The 20,614-nt window shown below is 45.2% G+C and overlaps 1 long non-coding RNA gene across 2 annotated transcripts; it reads right to left on the bottom strand.

Moving 5' to 3' along the window:
- Positions 1-2,187: 2,187 nt before the first annotated feature.
- LOC142826792 (uncharacterized) lies at positions 2,188-20,454 on the bottom strand. 2 transcript variants are annotated; one of them, XR_012901039.1, is made up of 4 exons: positions 20,320-20,454; positions 19,231-19,366; positions 4,102-4,210; positions 3,291-3,514 (listed from the first exon to the last, which is right to left on the bottom strand). It is a non-coding gene; the product is annotated as an uncharacterized LOC142826792 (long non-coding RNA). The 2 variants fall into 2 exon arrangements; XR_012901040.1 differs by lacking the exons at positions 3,291-3,514; positions 4,102-4,210 and adding an exon at positions 2,188-2,821.
- Between the last annotated feature and the right edge of the window lie 160 nt (positions 20,455-20,614).

Raw genomic sequence — 20,614 nt, forward strand, 5'->3', positions numbered from 1 at the left:
TTCCCCTTGAACTTGCTTCCTATGGCACCTTACCTACCACCTCCATGAGTTAGGTAAAGTCTGTCCCCTTTAAATCCACTGTCTTTATTTTGCTGTTCTCCCTCCTCCCATTACATAGTATCATGAACTCTGTAATTTCATGATCACTTTCACTCAAAGCGCCTTCCCCTTTCAGATTCTCAAACAGTTTATCGTAACCAAATCTATAGCAGCTTCTCCCTTAGGTGCTTTCTGCACTTTCTGAAATAAAATATTGTCTCCAATACATTCCCAGAACTTGTTGGGTAATTATGTCCTGCTGTTCTATTTTCCCACCAGATGTCTGAATAGGTGAACTTCCCCCTTTACCATGAGAACATAAGGTTGTTATGTGCTGACTTGTCCTGATTAGGTACACACTTGTACCTGATGTACCCAGCATATTTTTTTGAGATGAGAAGACCATATCTGCATGTAGTACTCCAGATGCAGGTATATACCATGAAGTTATATAGCAGTAATAAGATATTATCTGTCTTTATTGTCTAGCCCTTTTTTTAATGATATCCAACAGTCTGTTTGCTTTTTAGACTGCTGCTACACATTGGCTATGTCTACACTCGCGGCTTCTTGTGCAAGAACTCTTGTGCAAGAAAATGTCCATACTGCCATGTGCAAGCTGTGCTTTTGCGCAAGAGCGCCCATGGCAGTGTGGATGCTTTCTTGCGCAAGAAATCCCTGCTGAACATCCACACTACCCTCTTGCACAAGAGGGCTTACACCTGTCAAAAAAGAACGTAGCTCTTGTGCAAGGAGCCCTCTCTTACTACGCCGTACTGTAAATTTACTTGCGCAAGAGCGGGCGGGCATTGTGGACGCTCTGCAGATTCTTGAGCAAGAACGGCTGTACTTGCGCAAGAAGCCGCAAGTTGAGTGGATGTTTTCAGAGAACTATCCTTGAAGAGCTCTTTCTTGAGTGTTAACATTTCTCCATTCCTGAGACTTTCACTCTCCTCAAAAGCGCAAAGGCTATGTGACCAGCGATGGGACTGGTCTACTATGTCCTGGAAAGTCTCATCTATGTACCTCTCTGCCTTCCTTAGCTCCTCCAATTCACCCACCATAGTCTCCAAAGCCCATACAAGGTCCCTGAGGGCCAGGTGCTCCTTGTACCTGCATATAGGGCTGGTAATCATACATGCTACATTGGATGCAATGAATAGGATAGTCTCCGCTCTTGGTGAAGGGCTTCATCCTGCACTCTCTTCTTATTCCTACAGCTTGTCCTTTTCAATGTTTTATTTTTTTAAAATCAGTTTGTTGTGTTTTTATTTTAAAGAACTTTAAAGACTGTTAAGTATTCAGTGTATCTAGCCCCTTTAAGGGCATATCTACATTACATGGAAGAACTCAGGAGACTACTGCAGTTATAAATGGGTTTGTCTGTGTGATGTAAAATGTGCTGCTGCTGCATCTGCAGCTTGACATAGACAATGAGTATTATGTAATATTTCCAAACCCAATGAAGTCAAGATATCTAAAAAAAATCACACAGTACAGCTTAAATCTCTGCTCCAGGACACTCAGATGTTGCTCGCCTAGAGAGCCCAAGCACTGAGGTTGCTGGCAGTTGGGAGCAGAACTGGTAAAGCAGGAGTCTTAAACTCAATTTACTTAGGGTCACTACTCAGCCCAAATCCCTGAACCCAAATGTAGCAAATTATTTGAGCTAAAGAAATTAAATCAGGAGTAATGTAAAGTACTTCACTTAGGAACGAACAATCAGTTTCATACATGGACACAATGATAGAGGTGTATTTTTAAAATGTAAAACTGTTACTATTATATATAAGACATATACAGGAAGGCTACGTCTACACTGGAGCATTCTCACGGAAAAACTCTTTTGCGGAAGAGTTCTTCTGAAAAAACTCTTCCAGAATAGAGCATCTACAGTGGCATGTGCTTTTTCACAAGAGCATCCATGCCAGTATAGACGCTCTCTTGCGCAAGAAAGCTCTGGTGGCCATTTTAACCATACAGCTTTCTTATGCAAGAAATTCATGTTGCCTGTCTACACTGGCCTCTTGCGCAATAATAGTTGTGCAAAAGGGCTAATTCCTGTGCGGGAACGTCAGAGTTCTGGCGCAAGAAGTCCTGATTTCATACATTAGAACATCAGTTTACTTGCACAAAAACACGCGGCCAGTGTAGACAGGCAGCAAGTTTTTGCGCAAGAGCGGCCACTTTTGCGTGAGATCACGCCAATGTAGACACAGCTGTTATGTCGTGGGGAGTTTCACAGCATAGGAAGAAATCAATGGAAAGGCAGAGAGCTGGAGTAGGTGCAAGTGTCCATTTTATTGCATAGCACAGAACTCACTAGAACAAGCCCAGACTAGCTGGGCTGACCCCAGTGACCTACTCAGTTACCATAACAACAAGATCTATATCTACAACCCAATATACAACAACAGCCAAACATTATATTTTTAATTTCAACAGTTTTGGAACAGTACACATTTGCACATACTTATAGATAGTTAAAACGTCTCTAGTAGCCGTGTCAGTCTGTACCTTGTACATTGTTATTAATACTTTTTACTGTATTGAAGTATAGAGTAACATTGCACTTCTCTAGTTCTCATTTATATAATCAGAAGTCTTATTTGCAGAAAACTTTTCACAAAATCACTGTAAAAATGTACATTTTAGTTACATAACAGGACTAAGCACACTTGTTGAATCTGTACTGTTTATTCTCACCACTCACGTTCTTTTCAGTAATTTCCTCAGGAATGCAAGACACGTGTGCTCACCTCTCACAAGAATCACACTGCACCTTTAATAGTACATGAGAAAACTAAATTAAAAAGTCACAATTATACAGATAATTTTGATAAAATGGTACAATTTACAAAATAATATTCCTTCAGAATATAATCCCCGCTGAAGATGACTATGAGCATTAGTGGAAATACTTGCTAATGTAAACTTTCTAACCGTCAGAGTGGTTAAGCACTGGAATAAATCGCTTAGGGAGATTGGGGAATCTCCATCACTGGAGATATTTAAGAACAGGTTAGATATACCTCTGTAAGGGATGAGCTAGATGGTGCTTGGTCCTGCCGTGAATGCAGGGGCCTGGACTTGACAGCCTTGTGAGGTCCCTTCCAATTTTAGTATTTTATGAGTCTATGAAATTTATTACAAAAAACATGATCCTTAAACAATTATTAAATTGGCACAATATGCAACTGGTTACATTTTTGGCCACCAACTTTGTGCTTGCACTGCTTGTGTTTTTCTCATTAGACTCCAGCCCGAATACAAAATTGGTATCCACATCTAAATCTGCAAAAATGAACTGCATATATCCGCATCCGTGGATGTGGATACCCACAGATACAAATCAGATATCTGTGGATTTGTAGGGCTCAATTTCTCGTAGCTTTTTCTTTCTTACCATCCTTCCAGCTGTACTTTTTTTACTGCAAGTCACAGAATTGCAATATAAACAATAGTCCTTTACTCTCTGGAAAAAACAATGAAAGATGGACAAAGCATGGTTACATTGTAAATTGTAAATAGAATTCTTGACTTATTCAGTAGCATTAATTCCATTAAAAATTAACTGTTTTGCAAACTTTTCCTTTGAGTGTGTGTGTGGGGGGAGGGGAGTGCTCATGGGTCAAAGTATATTTGGAGCCCCAGCCTATATTTCTATCCATTTTGGTTTATGGATGGTGGATATAATGGTATCCAAAGAGATTTCCCTGCTGAATCTATAGCACCCATTCACTCCCACCACATTTTTAACAGTACTTCCAGATATTATTCATGCAGAATCACCACTATAGAACTAAATCTGTTATAATATGTTAGAGTCCCACTAAGAATGTGGCACAGTTACTGTAACCTGATTCTTTTATTTAAAAAAATTGTATTTTTCTTCTGACTGCATTTAGCGTCTTTTGTGTAGTCTGCACTCTGCTGATGTCTTTAAACTATAAATATGTTTCTGCAAACTAATTACACTTCCACTTAGAAAAAAATTAACTCATGTATCACTATTAACAATGATGAACATTATAAAAATAGTTGACTTCTGGCACTAAATACCTTGAGGATTAGTGGTCCACAGTTGAACCCATCCGTTTATCTGTTGTGTTCTACCATTTTTGTTTTCCAATTCCCTGTTGGTGTTTCGCTTCTTTGAAAGAGGAAAGACCTGAAATTTGAAGGATGTACAGTAGCCAACTGTATAACAGTGCTTTCTTTTTTGTTGCAGTTTCTCAACATGTTTTGTATCCCTTTCTTTTTCTACCTTGAAACAATCAAATTAACACATCTATTCACTTGGTTTCATATAATCGTATCAGTGCTGCTACTAACTTCCTATGACTCATACTATGTGCTAGTGTTTTCTGCCCACTTTCAATGAAGAAGTTGGCCATGATCAGATTTCACAAGTTGACTCAATGTCCATTATGAAGCACAGTCTTCCTCAGTGTCACTAGTTTTTAAAACAGCTTGCACAATAACTATACATGTGAACAGGACCGGCTTTCGGAAGTGCGGGGCCTGATGCACGGGGGCGGCACCACACGTGCACCGTGCGGCCGGGGCGGGAGCCACACATGCGCCGCATGCCTGGGAGTGGGGCCCTCTTAGGCGTGGGGCCCCACACATAGGCACGGGGCCCGATTCCGGGGAATCGGCCTGAAGCCGGCCCTGCATGTGAACTATGAAACTAAGTGTCTAGAAAGATCCCTTCCAATTCCTCAGGAATTGTCTTTCATGCTTTATTTCATTGCCCAGGGGATCAATTATTACCAGCTCTATAAGTGACCATTTATCCACATGGTATTTGGAATATGATGATTTAACAGCTTTCTAATTATTTTTGTAAACATCAAACACATCTTATCAATTGTAAAAATACAGCAATGCAGACTATATTTACATTGCTGATAAAATTATAGCAAGGGTGAGCAATAATTTTTGGTGGGGGGCCATTCCAAGATTTTGGAAAGTGGTGTGGAAGAAAACATTGTCCTCACTCTGAGTTTGTAGCAACAAGTAGCCAGAGGCAGTTTTATTACGAGCTGCAGCAAGGGAAAAACTGGTTCGGACAGGGGAGAAGCCTCCCCCCCCCCCGAGGCAGATCTTCGAATACAAGCAATTATGAAGCAGTTTATATACTGTCTATTAGATATAATACCAATAACAATTAGTCTCCTTCCCATTACAAACACCAATGGCTAACAGTTATTTAGTTCCACCCAGATGCTCCTTATCTCAAGGTCCCTGCCAGAGTCAGCATTCGTCCTTATCTCCGTATGGAGGCGAGAGGCAAAGGCAGCGTCTAATTACAGATCTCGCGTTGTCAGGCCACAGACTTAGCCTGACTCTTGCTCTCTTGTTAACAAGACCAAGATGGCTGCACACAAATTCCCTTATTCCCTTTTCCTGCCTCCACAGTGGTCAAGGGCCACACTTTTCTGTGGAGGGGGTGCCAGGACTAGGATGGAGGTTGGATGCAGAAGAGTGCATGGACTATGGGACTCGGGCGCAGGAGACAGTGTGAGGTCTGGAGTTTGGGTGAAGAAGGGGGTTGTGATCTGGGTCATGAGATTGGGGTGTAGGATCTGGGAGGGTATTTGGGTGTACTTGAATTGATTTTATTCGCTTTTAGTCTGTGAAACCCTGTTTCTTTAAGTCATTAAGTAAAGGTGAGTTAATTCTAATTTAATCAATTAGATTGTTATTTATAATTGTTGTTTTGGAGTTAGGTCCAGATTATTACTGGAATAATTTTATTCCTGGAGACTCCTACGGCATACCATTAAGTGTCTAGAGGGCCAGCCAGGTGGAGGCACCGCCATTGTATGTTCCTTTAGGAGCAAGGGACTGCAGCAAGGGGGTAGATAGGGAATCCCAAACTAAACAACATTGCCACTGGGGTACTCAGGATATCTTTTTATGTTAAAACTATCAGGCACCTAGGCACACAGGTGAGCGTGGCATGCTGCCGCATAACCCAGGGAGGAAAAAGCAGGTTACACAGGGGTCAGGAAGGAGTCCAGAGAATCCCAGCCTGCCAACTATAGATTCCCCATTCCTGCTTTAGCGGGACCTCCTCATACAATTAGGCAGATTCAGTATATTGGATATTGGGGAGGGGCAAGTGGGGAGGTTTTTCATTACTTTTGCATGGCTGGATTTTATACCCTCAAGAATGCAGCACTATAAAGGACAATCCAGGAAACTACAGACCTGTCAGCCTTACCTCAGTCCCTGGATAAATCATGGAGGGGATCCTCAAGGAATCCATTTTGAAGCACTTGGAAGAGGAGAAAATGATCAGGAATAGTCATTAAGGGCAAGTCATGCCTGACCAATCTGATTAGATTCTATGATGAGGTAACTGGCTCTGTTGACATTGGGAAGTCACTTTAGCAAAGCTTTTGATATGGTCTCCCACAGTATTCTTGCCAGCAAATTAAGGAAGTATGGATTGGATAAATGGACTATAAGGTGGATAGAAAGCTGGCTAGACTGTCGGGCTCAACTGGTAGTGATCAATGGCGCAATGTCTGGCTGGTGTTCGGTTTCAAGCGGAGTGCCTCAAGGATTGGTTCTAGGGCTGGTTTTGTTCAACATCTTTATTAATGACCTGGATGAGGGGATGGATTGCACCATCAGCAAGTTTGCAGATAACATTCAGCTAGATACTTTAGAGGATAGGGATAGGGTCCAGAGTGACCTAGAGAAATTGGAGGACTAGGCCAAAAGAAATCTGATGAGGTTCAACAAGGACAAGTGCAGAATCCTGCACATGGGACGGAAGAATCTCAAGCATTGTTACAGGCTAAGTAGCAGTAGCAGTTCAGCAGAAAAGGATCTGGGGATTACAGTGGGTGAGAAGCTGCATATGAGTCAACAGTGTGCCCTTGTAGCCAAGAGGGCTAATTACATATTAGGTTGCATTCAGAGGAGCTTTTCCAGTTGATCTAGAGAAGTTATTATTCCCCTTTGTTTAGCACTGGTGAGGCCACATCTGTGTCCAGTTCTGGGCTCCCCACTATAGAAAGGATGTGGACACATTGGAGAGGGTCCAGCGGAGAGCAACCAAAATTATTAGGGGGCTGGAGCACATAACTTATGAGGAGAAGCTGAGGGATTTGGGCTTATTTAGTCTGCAGAAGAGAAGATATGATAGCAGTCTCAACTTTCTGAAGGGAGGTTCCAAAGAGGATGGAGAGAGGCTGTTCTCGGTGACCGATGGCAGAACAAGGAGCAATGGTCTCAAGTTACAGTGGGAGAGGTTTAGGTTGGATATTAAGAAAAACGATGTCACTAGGAGGGCAGTGAAGCACTGGAATGGGTTACCTAAGGAGGTGCCAGAATCTCATCCCTAGAGGTTTTTAAGTCCCAGCTTCACAATGGGTGGGATGATTTAGTTAGGGTTGGTCCTGCCTTGGGTAGGGTATAGGATTCGATGACCTCCTGAGGTCTCCTCCAGCCCTAGGATTCTATAATTCTATGATAACAATAACAATAGAAGGTAGCAAGTGCTATAAGAGAAACACAGAGGCTACGTCTACACCGTAGCCTTCTTGTGGAAAAGCTTATGCAAATGAAACACGGAGTGGAATATCGCTCCCCTAAGAGATGTCTCTGTCTGATCCATGTGCTCCTCTGAACCCATCAGCTTTCCCCTAGCCCTTAGTTTAAAAATTGGTCCACGACCTTTTTTATGTTACGTGCCAGCAGTCGGGTTCCATGTTGATTTAGATAGAGCACATCATTCCAGTATAGGATCCCCCTTTCTCCAAAGTTCCCGCCATTCCTGATAGAGCTAAATCCTTCCTATCTACACCATGGTCTCATCATGCATAGAGACTCTGCAGTGCAGCCTTCATACTTGGCCCTGTGAGTGGAACTGGAAGCATTTCAGAGATAGCCTGGGAAACATCCGATAGGAGCTCTCAGGTAAGTGTGGCTTTTTTGGCGTGACGGGGTGGCATGGAAGGTGTGTTGGAGACAAGGAGCTGTGCTGTGGGCTGGTGGGATGAGTATCCTAGTGTCTGTCTCAGTGGTGCTAGTTGCAGGGAGTGTGTGACCACGTGTTTGGCAGTTGAGAGTGCTTTGTTGCAGATGGGGGGGCCTAGAGAGGCTGATTGGGTTGGAGGCCAGGCTTGGAGACAGCAACCTTCTACCAGAGGCAGCCAGAGCAAACTAAATGAGCAGCCAACACACAAGTTTGCTTAGAGGCAGCCCCACAGAGGTTGTACTTTTTCTTGGTTTTTGTTTTTTCTTTCTTCTCTTCAGGCTTCAGGGGGCAATAAAAACATAGGAGCCTCTCAGAAGGAAGGTAGAATAAATAAAGATAAGCTGTTGGGAGTTGAACAGCATGTGCTATGTTTGTCTTCCTCCCGGAAGATTGAAGAAATTTCATCTGGATAGATGACAGCATTTAATACTGCATACACTACATGCTGAAAAACCATTGAGGGGAGCCCAGAACAGAGAAGAAAATTGGCAGCATATGACTTCCAGGAGACGACAACTCCAGAATCCTGATAGAAGCAAGTAACCACTCTTAGGGTCTCTTCACACTTATTACTGTGGGAAATGCTTTGGCAGAGACCTCCAAAGGAAGGCATCAGGAGGAGACCCCATTGACCAGAAGGCATGGATTGCCTAAGCTCAAGGGTTCCACCACCACCAGTCCCAAGAGGAGGAGAGGGGTGGTGGTGGTTGTCAGGGTCTCCCTCTTAAGAGGGATGGAGTCATCCCTCTGCTGTCCAGATCATAAATCTCAAAGTGTGCTGCTTACCTGGAGAATTCAGGATGTGACGGAGTCTTCCGAGACTGATCAAACTTTTGGATCACTACCCCTTCCTACTTCTCTATGGGGGAATCTAACGATACTGCCAAGAATGACCTTGAGTGGGTCACTGCAGATTATGCAGTGGTGGGAAGAAGGATCAAGGAGTTTGAGGTGCAGGTGGTGGTCTTGTCCATCCTCTCTATTGAAGGAAATGGTCCAGGCAGGCATCTTTGAATTTTGGAAGTAAATGCTTGCTTGTGGAGGTGGTCTTCAGAGAGGGCTTTTGTTTTTCGACCATAGGATGCTGTTCTGGGCTCATTGATTGCTAGGAAAAGATGAGATTCATCTAATGAAGAGAGGGAAGAGAATCTTTGCAGGCAGATTACTTGCCCGTTGAGTCTTTAGGTTAAGCTTAGAGGCAAGAACAACAGAAGTGATGTTGTACTTGTTGTCTGCTATAGACCACCAGATCAGGTCGATGAGGTGACGAGGCTTTCTTCAGACAACTAAGAACCTTCCAGATCACAGGCTCTGGTTCTCACGGGGGACATCTGCTGGGAGACCAATACAGCAATATACAGACGATCCAGGAAGTGTTTGGAGAATGTTGGGGTACTTCCTGGTACAAGTGCTGAAGGATCCAACAAGGGACTATATACAGCTTCAGCTGCTGCTCACAAACAGAGGAATTAGTAGGGGAAGTAGACATGGATGTCAGCCTAGGAAGCAGTGATCATGAGATGATCGACTTCAGGATTCTGACAAAAGGAAGAAAGAAGGGCAGCAAAATACACACCTTGGACTTCAGAAAAGCAGACTGATTCCATCAGAAATGATGGCCAAGATCCCCTGGGATGCTAATATGAAGGGGGAAAGAGTCCAGGAGAGCTGGCAGTATTTTAAAGAAGCCTTATTGAAGGCCCAGGAACAAACCATCCCGATGTGCAGTAAGAAAAGCAACTCTGGTTGGCCATCAGCTTGGCTTAGCAGTGAAATCCTTGGTGAGCTCAAACATAAAAAGGAAACTTACAAGAAGTGGCAACTTGAACAGATGTCTAGGAAGGAGTATAAATATATTGCTGGAGTATTGTTTGGAGAGGGAGTTCTCCAGGTAAAAGAGGAGTAAAAACGGGACCCTTGTGGTAAGTGGCTGTCTGGAGTGTGTGTTTGTGTGTGAGGGAGTTATTTACTGTGTGCTGAGCTTGTGTTTGTCTGGTTGGTTGGTTTGTTTGAAGGAGATTCTAAAAGGTTTGAAATCTAGAAGCCTCTGTTAATTGGCTGAGCCTCAGTCAGGGGGAGGGACTACCAGAGCTATATAAGCCTGTGACTCAGCGACCAAGGAGCTTGCGAACAGGAACAGCTAACAGGGAGTTTGGAGAGGGAGGTTAGAGGGCACTAGTGACTTATGACCTTCTTTAAAACATAACTCGTATAATAATCTATATTCCAGAGGTTTAAAAAGAATCCCAATTTATACTTAAACTTATTCATTAGAAAAATGGAGACAGAAGCCCAGCAGCAGAGTGGGGGCTATCCTGTTTATTGCATCAAGTGTAACATGTATGATTACCTGCCCTGTGGGTGGGTGGCATATGTGTGCACCCGTTGCAAGGAGCTCCTGACCCTCAGAGACCGAGTTTGGGTTTTGGAGGCCAGCATGGCTGAACTGGAGGAGCTAAGGGAGGCAGAGAGCTATGTTGATGGGACTTTCCGGGACACTGTAGTACTGTCCCACCTCCAGTCTGAGAGCCCCAGTGCTCTTAAGGAGGATGAAAGTCTCAAGGGAACAGAGCATTCAATGGGAGCAGAGGGAAACCATCCCGTAGTTGGGACCCTCCTCCCAGAGGATGTTGCAGTATCCTCTCGCACTGAGGATACCTCTAAGGGGGAGGGAATGCCAGTTATGAAGAGGCAGGTGTTAGTAGTGGGTGATTCGATCGTTAGAAACATAGATAGTTGGGTTTGTGATGACCAGGAGAACCATGTGGTCACTTGCCTGCCTGGTGCAAAGGTTGCGGATCTCTCGAGGCATCTAGATAGACTTATGTGTAGTACTGGGGAGGAGCCAGTGGTCGTGGTACATGTAGGTACCAATGACGTAGGGAAGGGTAGGAGAGATGTCCTGGAGGCCAAATTTAGGCTGCTAGGAAAGAGACTGAAATCCAGGACCTCTATGGTGGCATTCTCGGAAATGCTTCCAGTTCCACACGCAGGGCCAGGTAGGCAGACAGAGCTTCAGAGTCTCAATGCGTGGATGAGATGATGGTGTAGGGAAGAGGGGTTTAGATTTATTAGGAACTGGGGACACTTTTGGGAGAGAGGGAGCCTAAACAGGAAGGATGGGCTCCACCTTAACCAGGGTGGAACCAGACTGCTGGCACTAAACATTAAAAAGGCTGTAGAGCAGTTTTTAAACTAAGAGATGGGGGAAAGCCGATTGGTGCAGAGATGCACGTAAATCGGAGGGAGACTTCTCTTAGAGGAGAATCCATTGATAGAGATTCTCTAAGCTGTAGTCAGAAAGAGAGGAGGGGAGAGGGCAAATCATGGGCCAGAGCAGACAAACAACTGCATACAAAGGAATCCAATGCATCAGGGAAGGGCAGACAAATAAGCAGTGGCAAATTTTTAAAGTGCTTCTACACAAATGCTAGGAGTCTGACTAATAAGATGGGTGAACTAGAGTACCTCGTATTAAATGAGGAGCTTGACATAAGAGGCATCACTGAAACCTAGTGGAATGAGGAAAATCTGTGGGACACAATCATACCAGGATATAAAATATATCGAAAGGACAGAGTAGGCTGGGTGGGTGGCGGAGTGGCACTGTATGTGAAAGATAATGTAGAATCAAATGAAATAAAAATATTAAGTGAATCAACATGTTCAATACAATCGCTATGGATAGTAATTCCATGCTCCAATAATAAGAAATTAGCAGTAGGGATATATTACCGATCACCTGACCAGGACAGCGATACTGACATTGAAATGCTGAGGGAGATTAGAGAGGCTACCAAAATAAAGAACTCTATAATAATGGGGGATTTTAATTACCCCCCATATTGACTGGATATATGTCACCTCAGGAAGAGAAGTGGAGATAAAATTTCTCAATGGCTTAAATGACTGCTTCTTAGAGCAGTTGGTGCAGGAACCCACAAGGGGAGAGGCAATTCTCGATTTAGTCCTGAGTGGAGCGCAGGATCAGGTCCAGGAAATAACCATTACAGGACCGCTTGGGAATAGTGACCATAATATAACAACATTCAACATTCCTGTGGTGGGAAGAACACCTCAGCAGTCCAGCACCCTGGCATTTAATTTCAAAAAGGGGAATTACACAAAAATGAGGAGGTTAGTTAAACAGAAATTAAAAGGTACAGTGGCTGGAGCCAAATCCCTGAAAGCTGCATGGAAACTTTTTAAAGACACCATAATAGAGGCCCAACTTAAATGTATACCCCAAATTAAAAAACATAGCAAGAGACCTAAAAAAGAGTCACCGTAGCTTAACCACCATTTAAAAGAAGCAGCGAGGGACAAAAAGGTATCTTTTAAGAAGTGGAAGTCCAATCCTAGTGAGATAAATAGAAAGGAACATAAACACTGTCAAATCAAGTGTAAAGATCTAATAAGATCTAATAATACATGTCTGGTATTTTCTCTTTAGGTAAGTTGTATTACTACTAGATGTATCAGTTTGTAGTTTCAAACTGCCTGGCTGGTAAATGTGCTCAGGCTCCGTAAGTGTGTCTACCAGCCAGACAGTTTGCAACTACTCAAGGGAGGTTGTGTGTGTGGGGGGACAATAGAAACCCCGGGCCGGACTAACTCATGTTTTGCGAGGGGGAAGGAGGGAACAGGGACAGCGTCCCAAGATCTACATATGGCCGGGTCAGTCCCACTCCCCTCAGGCCGATTCATTCCTCCCTCCTGCTCCCCCCGCTGTGCCTCTGGCCAGCCCCACTCCCCCAACCCACTCCCAGGCAGCCAGGTACCCCCCCTTCTCCTCCCAATCTCCCTTGGCCAGCCCTGCTGTCTGCATCCAGCCCTCTATCCAGCAGCTGCTTCTTCTCTTCCCCCCTCCCCACATCTTCTCTGGCCAGCTCCCTGTCCCCAACCTTGCATCCCCTGGCAGCCCTGCTTCCACCAGCCCCCCAATCTCCCCAGCCTGCCCCGATTCCCCCGTCCAGTGCTGCTTCTAGTGGCCAGCTCTCCCCTCCTCACCCCAGAATCCCCTTAGCCCTGCACCCTCCTGGTGCCTCCCCCTTTGCCCTCTCTTTCCCTGATACCCATCCCCTCAGCACTCTCTGCCACATCCCCTCCTGCCCCTCTGTGCCCTCACACCTGACTTGCTCCATCCCCACCTCTCACATGCCCACCCCTTCTTTCAAGCCTTCTCCCACCACCTCCTCCTCCAGCCCCCAATGCCCTTCTCCTCTCCTCTCCTCTCGTCTCCCAACATCACCCTGTCCCCCCGCCCACTAACACCTCCCCTCCTGCCCTTTCCCTCGTTGTCTGCACTTGGCCCCCTGGCATTTGTCTCTCTTTCCTGCACCCTGTTCCTTGGTGCCTTCCCCTCCCCCTGCCCAAGCCCCTTCTCCTTCCACTCCTCCCCCTCCACGCAAGCCCGCCTCCACTGCCGCTGCTGCCTCCACCCAAGCCTGTTCCCTACCTTCTGCCTCCCACATTGTGGGGCCGGAGGCTGCCGGAGTCAGCGTGGCCCCGCCACATGCCTCCGAAGACTTTTAAAATCCCAGGCTGTGACTTCGCATCATGCCCGGGTGTCCTCCCCACCCACGTGCAACGCCGCACATGGGCAGCAGCAGGCAGTGAGGAGGAGCCACGCATGGCGGGGACACTCTGGGGGTGGGCTGGGAGGACGAGCGGGGGGACCCGCGCCAGGCAGAGCCGGGGGAGAGACCTAGCTCCTCATATCGGTGGAACAGGACCCCCAGGTCTGTAACTCGCCAGCACTTCCGGGTTCAGGAGCGTGGGGCTCGAATAGCCCTAAGGCCGGCCCTTCCGGCAACCACGAGCCATGCTGAGGCCCATTGTTTGGGAAACTCTGCTGTAAAGGGAAATCCTGTCTTACTAATCTATTAGGGTACGTCTAGACTACATGCCTCTGGCGACAGAGGCATGTAGATTAGGGTACCGGACATAGTAAAATGAAGCGGCGATTTAAATAATCGCCGCTTCATTTAAATTTACATGGCTGCCGCGCTGAGCCGACAAACAGCTGATCAGCTGTTTGTCGGCTCAGCGCCATAGTCTGGACGCTCCCCTGCCGACATCAAAGGTATTTGTCGACCACCCAGGTATGCCTCATCCCAGGAGGCATACCTGGGTGGTCGACAAATACCTTTGATGTCGGCAGGGGAGCGTCCAGACTATCACGCTGAGCCGACAAACAGCTGATCAGCTGTTTGTCGGCTCAGCGCGGCAGCCATGTAAATTTAAATGAAGCGGCGATTCTTTAAATCGCCGCTTCATTTTACTATGTCCGGTACCCTAATCTACATGCCTCTGTCGCCAGAGGCATGTAGTCTAGACATACCCTTAGAGTTCTTTGAAGGGGTTAACTAACATGCGGACAAGGGGGATCCAGTAGATATAGTATACTTAGATTTTCAGAAAGCCTTTGACAAGGTCTCTCACCAAAGACTCTTGTGTAAATTACATGGCCATGGGATAAGAAGGAAGGTCTTTTCTTGGATTGAGAACTGGTTAAAAGACAGGAAACAAAGGGTAGGAATAAATGGTGAATTTTCAGAACGGAGAGGGGTAACTAGTGGTGTCCCCCAAGGGTCAGTTCTGGGACCAATCCTTTTCAACTTATTCATAAGTGATCTGGAGAAAGGGGTAAGCAGTGAGGTGGTAAAGTTTGCAGATGATACCAAACTGTTTAGGATAGTCAAGACAGAAGCAGACTGTGCGGGACTCCAAGAAGATCTCACCAAACTGAGTGACTGGGCAACAAAATGGCAAATGAAATTTAATGTGGATAAGTGTAAAGTAATGCACATCAGGAAAAATAACCCCAACTATACGTACAGTATCATGGGGGCTAATTTGGCTACGACAAATCAGGAAAGAGATCTTGGAGTTATCGTGGACAATTCTCTGAAAACTTCCACACAGTGTGCAGCAGTGGTCAAAAAGGCAAACAGGATACAAGGAATTATTAAGAAAGGGATAGAAAATAAGACCCAGAATATCTTACTGCCCCTGTATAAAACTATTGTACGCCCACATCTGTGTACAGATGTGGTCTCCTCACCACAAAAAAGATGTTTTGGCCTTGGAAAGGGTTCAGAAAAGGGCAATTAAAATGATTAGGGGTTTGGAACGGAGAGGTTCAAGAGATTGAGGCTTTTCAGTTTAGAAAAGAGGAGACTGAGGGGGAATATGATAGAGGTATATAAAATCATGAGTGGTGTGGAGAGGGCCGATAAAGAAAAGTTATTTATTAGTTCCCAAAATAGAAAAACTAGAGGACACCAAATGAAATTAATGAGTAGCAGGTTTAAAACTAATAAAAGAAAGTTCTTCTCCACACAGCGTGTAGTCAACTTGTGGAACTCCTTGCCAGAGGAGACTGTGAAGGCTAGGACTATAATAGAGTTTAAAGAGAAGCTAGATAATTTCAGGGACGTTAGCTCCATAAAAGGCTATTAGCCAGGGGATAAAATGGTGTCCTTGGCCTCTGTCTGTCAGACGCTGGAGAGGGATGGCAGGAGACAAATCGCTTGATCATTGTCTTCGGTCCACCCTCTCTGGGGCACCTGGTGTTGGCCACTGTCAGCAGACAGGATACTGGGCTAGATGGACCTTTGGTCTGACCCAGTACGGCCATTCTTATACAGGGGGTGTAATTAGGACAGACAAAGCTTAATTGGAATTGCAGCTAGCTAGGGATGTGAAGGGTAATGAGAGGGGGAAGAACAATCCAGGGAATTACAGACCAGTCAGCCTCACCTCAGTCCCGGGAAAAATAATGGAGAGGGTCCTGAAGAATCCATTTTGAAGCACTTGGAAGAGAAAGAACCAATCAGGACTAGTTGACATGGATACACCAAGGAGGGCAAGTCATGCCTAACCAAAACGATTAGCTTCTATGATGAGGTAACTTGCTGTCTGGACACGGGGAGGTCGGTGGCTGAGAGACTTTGCTTTTAGCAAAACTTTTGATACGGTCTCGCACAGGATCCGCGGCAGCCAGTTAAGGAAGTATGGATTGGATAAATGGACTACAAGGTGGCTGGAAAGCTGCCTAGATTGTCAGGCCCAACAGCTAGCGATCAACAGCTTGATGTCTGGTTCGCCGTCAGTTTCAAGTGGCGTGCCTCAGGGATCAGTGCTAAGGTCATTTTTTCCCCATCACCTTTATTAATGACGTGGATGAGGGGATGGGTTGCACCCTCAGCAAGTTTGCAGATGACACTAAGCCAAGGGGAGAGGTAGATATGCTGGAGGGCAGGGATAGGGTCCAGATTGACCTAGGCAAATTAGAGGTTTGGGTCATGAGAAATCTGAGGTTCAACAAGAATAAGTGCAGAGTCCTCCATGTGGGATGGAAGAATCCTAAGCACTGTTCCAGGCTGGAGACCGACTGTCTAAGCAGTAGTTGCCCAGAAAAGGACCGGGGGATTACAGTGGAAGAGAAGGGAGATGCGAGTCAACAGCATGCCCTTGTAGCTGAGAAGGCTAATGGCATATTAGGCTGCATTAGGAGGAGCATTTCCAGCAGCTCTACAGAAGTTGTTGTTCTCCTTTGTTCGGTACTGGTGAGGCCACATATGGAGTATTGCATCCAGTTCGGGGGCCCTCCCTACTACAGAAAGGATGTGGATGCATTGGAAAGTGTCTAGCGGAGGGCAACAAAAATGATTAGGGGGTTAATATGTAACTGCTGAATTTTTCAGCGGTTGCACATTTATATGTCAGGGGGAAGGAGGAGGCTCTACAGGAGCAGGTTTGTGCAGGGAACCACCCCACCCTTCTGCTGCCTCTGATACAGAGGCTGGGGGGCGGGGTGGCTTGCATAAAACTGTGAAGGTTAACTGTACACTATCAGAGCCCTAGTTTACGATGCACATTTTAAAATGTCCTCCCAGAATATCCCCCTGGTCAAACGAGATGACAGTTGAGAGTAACTGCTGCAACCACTTGCCAATATTTAGTACTAAAACACCTGACGCATTTAATCAGGTTACAAGGACCACTTTGCCTGCATTGTTTTTCCAAAACACTTTCCTAATCAATATTACATGAAGAATAAAAAAGTTATCAAAGCGATGTAATGATGGAAAATATTAGGCTTCTTATTCATCAGTAAGCATCCGAGTTCTTCTGCATATAGAAATGATTAGGCAAAATTTTAAAACCTAGCATGAAAACCAGTTGCAGAACTTCTCTCTACAGTTAAAGCCAAACTGTGTGTTCTGGTTGATATTTTCTACGTTCTGCTTATAAACGCCATCTATCTGTTTGCATAGTCTATATGCAACAATTAGAGAGAAGTACATTTTTTCCTTCCCCAAGAAATGGAAGCAACAGTGTTCACTTTTTGTTTGTTACCAGGGTCTATTCTGTTAATTGTAAGGCTTTGAAGTTATTTACGCAAACCTAATTCATAAATACCACAGTAACTTCTTATTCCTGCAAAGAAGCAGCAACCTAATTTACCTCTTCATTGGAATAGTCGTAAATAGTAAGTGGCTTAATGCAATCATGCACAAACCTGCCACAATACATGTTTAGAGAAGACATTAAAAGTAGTAAAGGAATGCAATGCTTGGTGTGATGACATTCACTAAGTCTTTTAAGGATTGATACCCAATCCCACAAAATGTGTTGGCTAAATGGAAACACGATTAGCTAGGTTTTTTGCCTCCGTCCCCCAAAAAGCACTGCAGCCCTCTCTGAGAAGATGTTTGTGTAATGTGTTTTGTAAACACTACCGTAGACCACAGCTACCTTCTCCATCTTATTTTTCCCATAAAATAATTAAGATGTAGAACTGGATAGCAGAGAATTGGTCCTGTAAGGATAATTTTTAATATGGAGATATGCCATCATCTCGTAGAACTGGAAGGGACTTTGAGAGGTCATCGAGTCCAGTCCCCTGCCCTCACAGCAGGGCCAAGTACCACCCCTGACAGATTTGTCCCAGATCCCAAAATGGCCCTCTCCAGGATTGAGCTCACAATCCTGTGGTTTAGCAGGCCAAGGCTCAGTCAGCTGAGCTATCCCTCCCCCCCAATCACTAGGTAAATATAACTTGTTTCCTTTCTGTGCTTCTAATGTTAACATTTCCAAATTGAAGAGGTACTATTTCTTTCAAACTTCTTTGGTGTTTAAGAAAAAATAATACTTTCAAAATAATCACCTGCACTATACAGAAATGGCTTATTTTGTTTAATGTGTGAATCTGTCTCCGGTTAAATTGGGCAACCAATACTAATGGTACAGTGTCATAGGCGGTTCTGTTATGCTGAAAAAATAGCAGTGTCATGAATGCAGGAGAAAAGGAAGCAATAGAAAAATTCTTGATCACAGCTTGTATTGTAGAACGAGAGTGAGAAGGAAATCAGCTTAATTTTCAGTCTCTGCCCACAATTTTTGCCACTAATCCGGTACCTCAAATTAATGCAGCACAAGGTGAATCACATGGATTTAAAAATTAAGTATTTTAGGGTGGGTCTAGACTACGGGATTTTTTTTTTTAAAGTGGCCTTTCTTCCCCTCCATCTAGACAGCTGCCGTGTTCTTTCGAAAGTAAATCAAAAGACTGTGGCAGGTTTTTTGACCGCGGAAGACCTCGTTTTATGAGGAATAACACCTTTCGAAAAAAGGCGCTATGTAATGTAAACTGTGCTTTTTCAAAAGACAGCATCCAGACTGCCTGAGTGCTCTCTTTTGAAAAAGCGGTTTGCTTTTTTGAAAGTACTGGTTATAGTCTAGATACTTTAGAAAAAGAGCATCTTTCGAAAAAGGCTTGCAGTCTAGACGTAATGTGAAAGCTAAAAGATGCCTTTAAGGCACTAGAGAACCAGTACTTAATTCTTGGTCACTGCAACAGATCAGTCAGGATGATCAGTGCCACAAAGCAGGCTTTAAAGCCAGAAAGGATGGCCATGATCTTTTAGTCTACTCTGACATGCACACTTCAGAATCTTGCTCTCCCATTCCGCAACAGACCCATATCTCAGAAGGAATAGATCCCCTCAATTCTTTGGTGGCAATTCTTTCATTACCACGTATGTACTGATCGATCGCTCATTGAACACGATTGCTTTCATAAAAACAAATTTACAAAATGCTTGCAAAGTAACCTTATTTTAAATTATGTAATTGCGGTAATATTAATGTGTTAAAGATGCAGTAAGATGAAGGCTACTTACGATGTTATGCTAACGTAGGCAGATGGTATTGCAAACACACAATTTGGTGCAATAACGACAGAGGTATCATGTGTCAGAACTCACAGTCCAAGCAGAGACTTCCCTGAGTTTGCCCCACCAGCTCCCCAAATACAATCTGCAAGAGAAATCAACTGTCTTGTTTTCTGCAATCCTTCACTGTTGGTTCCTCATAATAAAGCTATATACGTTAAGTCAGATCTGTGACCGTTGGAGTGCTTTTATTTATAGAAGTCTTGCTTTTAATGCATTGAATATTTAATTGACAATCTCATGCACTAAGTTTACTTTTACAGGATCGTTTTAAAATAGAAGGTTTAAAGTTAGTTTAGCTTAGTTAATAATTTCTTACGTGTTTAGTCAATTGAGTAAAGAGCAAAGCAAAAGGAACCAGTCCTGGACAACAATTGGTTCAAATGCTTAAAAAAATAAATAAAAAATGCAACATTGAACAAGCCAAGCTTTGCGAGGAAACTATGCTTGAAATATGATAAAGAGAACTCTCCTAACAGCTTGGTTCTTACAGACAGGGGAGGATTGTTGTCAGGGGGTACGCCCCTGACGGGGGCTGCTGAACCCCTTATACTGACCCGCGTCTCATTCCGGGCCCATACCGCACCCCAAAGTCTCCAAAAGTTCAGGCCCCTCTATCAGGGGATATACAGTATCAATGTCCCAACACAAAGTCCCGGCCCCTCTATCAGGGGATATACGGTATCAATGTCCCAACACAAAGTCCCGGCCCCTCTATCAGGGGATATACGGTATCAATGTCCCAACACAAAGTCCCGGCCCCTCTATCAGGGGATATACGGTATCAAGGCCTAGTCCCTCTGAGGAGCCTCTCCCGGCCTCAGGCCTGGTTATCCGGGGGGGGGGGGGGCCTGCGTGGTAGGGGGACCCGGGCCCTCCCTCTCCACCGGGCCCCAGCCCAGGGCCCTTTTAGGCAGGGTCTGTGGCTCCTGCCGGCTCGGCGGGGAATCCGGCCGAGCCAAATTTTGTATCCCCTGCCCTGGGCTGCTTCCTACCGCGCCCTGGTTCCCCGGGGCCCCTTGTCCTCCGAGGCAGGACCTGCTGGGGTTGTGGGCAGGTTCCGGTCTCCTGGAGTCGGGGTCTGCTTCTTCGGTGTCTGGGTCCAGCACTGGCAGCAGCTCTAGTCCCAGCGGCTGCACAAACACTGGCCTGGCTTGGTCTCCTCCTTCCCCCAGCTGTCTTCCTGCTTGCTGGGCTCCCTCTGCCTTTATACCTGGCCTCTGCTGGGAGCATGCCCAGCAGGGCCGGAAGGGCGGGGCCCTCTCAGCCAGCTGGGCCTAGGCTACTCCCAGCCCTGCAGTGCGGGGCCTGTTCGCCCCGTCACAGTTGTGTT

Source organism: Pelodiscus sinensis, chromosome 2 (assembly GCF_049634645.1).
Source record: "Pelodiscus sinensis isolate JC-2024 chromosome 2, ASM4963464v1, whole genome shotgun sequence".
In the NCBI taxonomy this organism is placed as follows: domain Eukaryota; kingdom Metazoa; phylum Chordata; order Testudines; family Trionychidae; genus Pelodiscus; species Pelodiscus sinensis.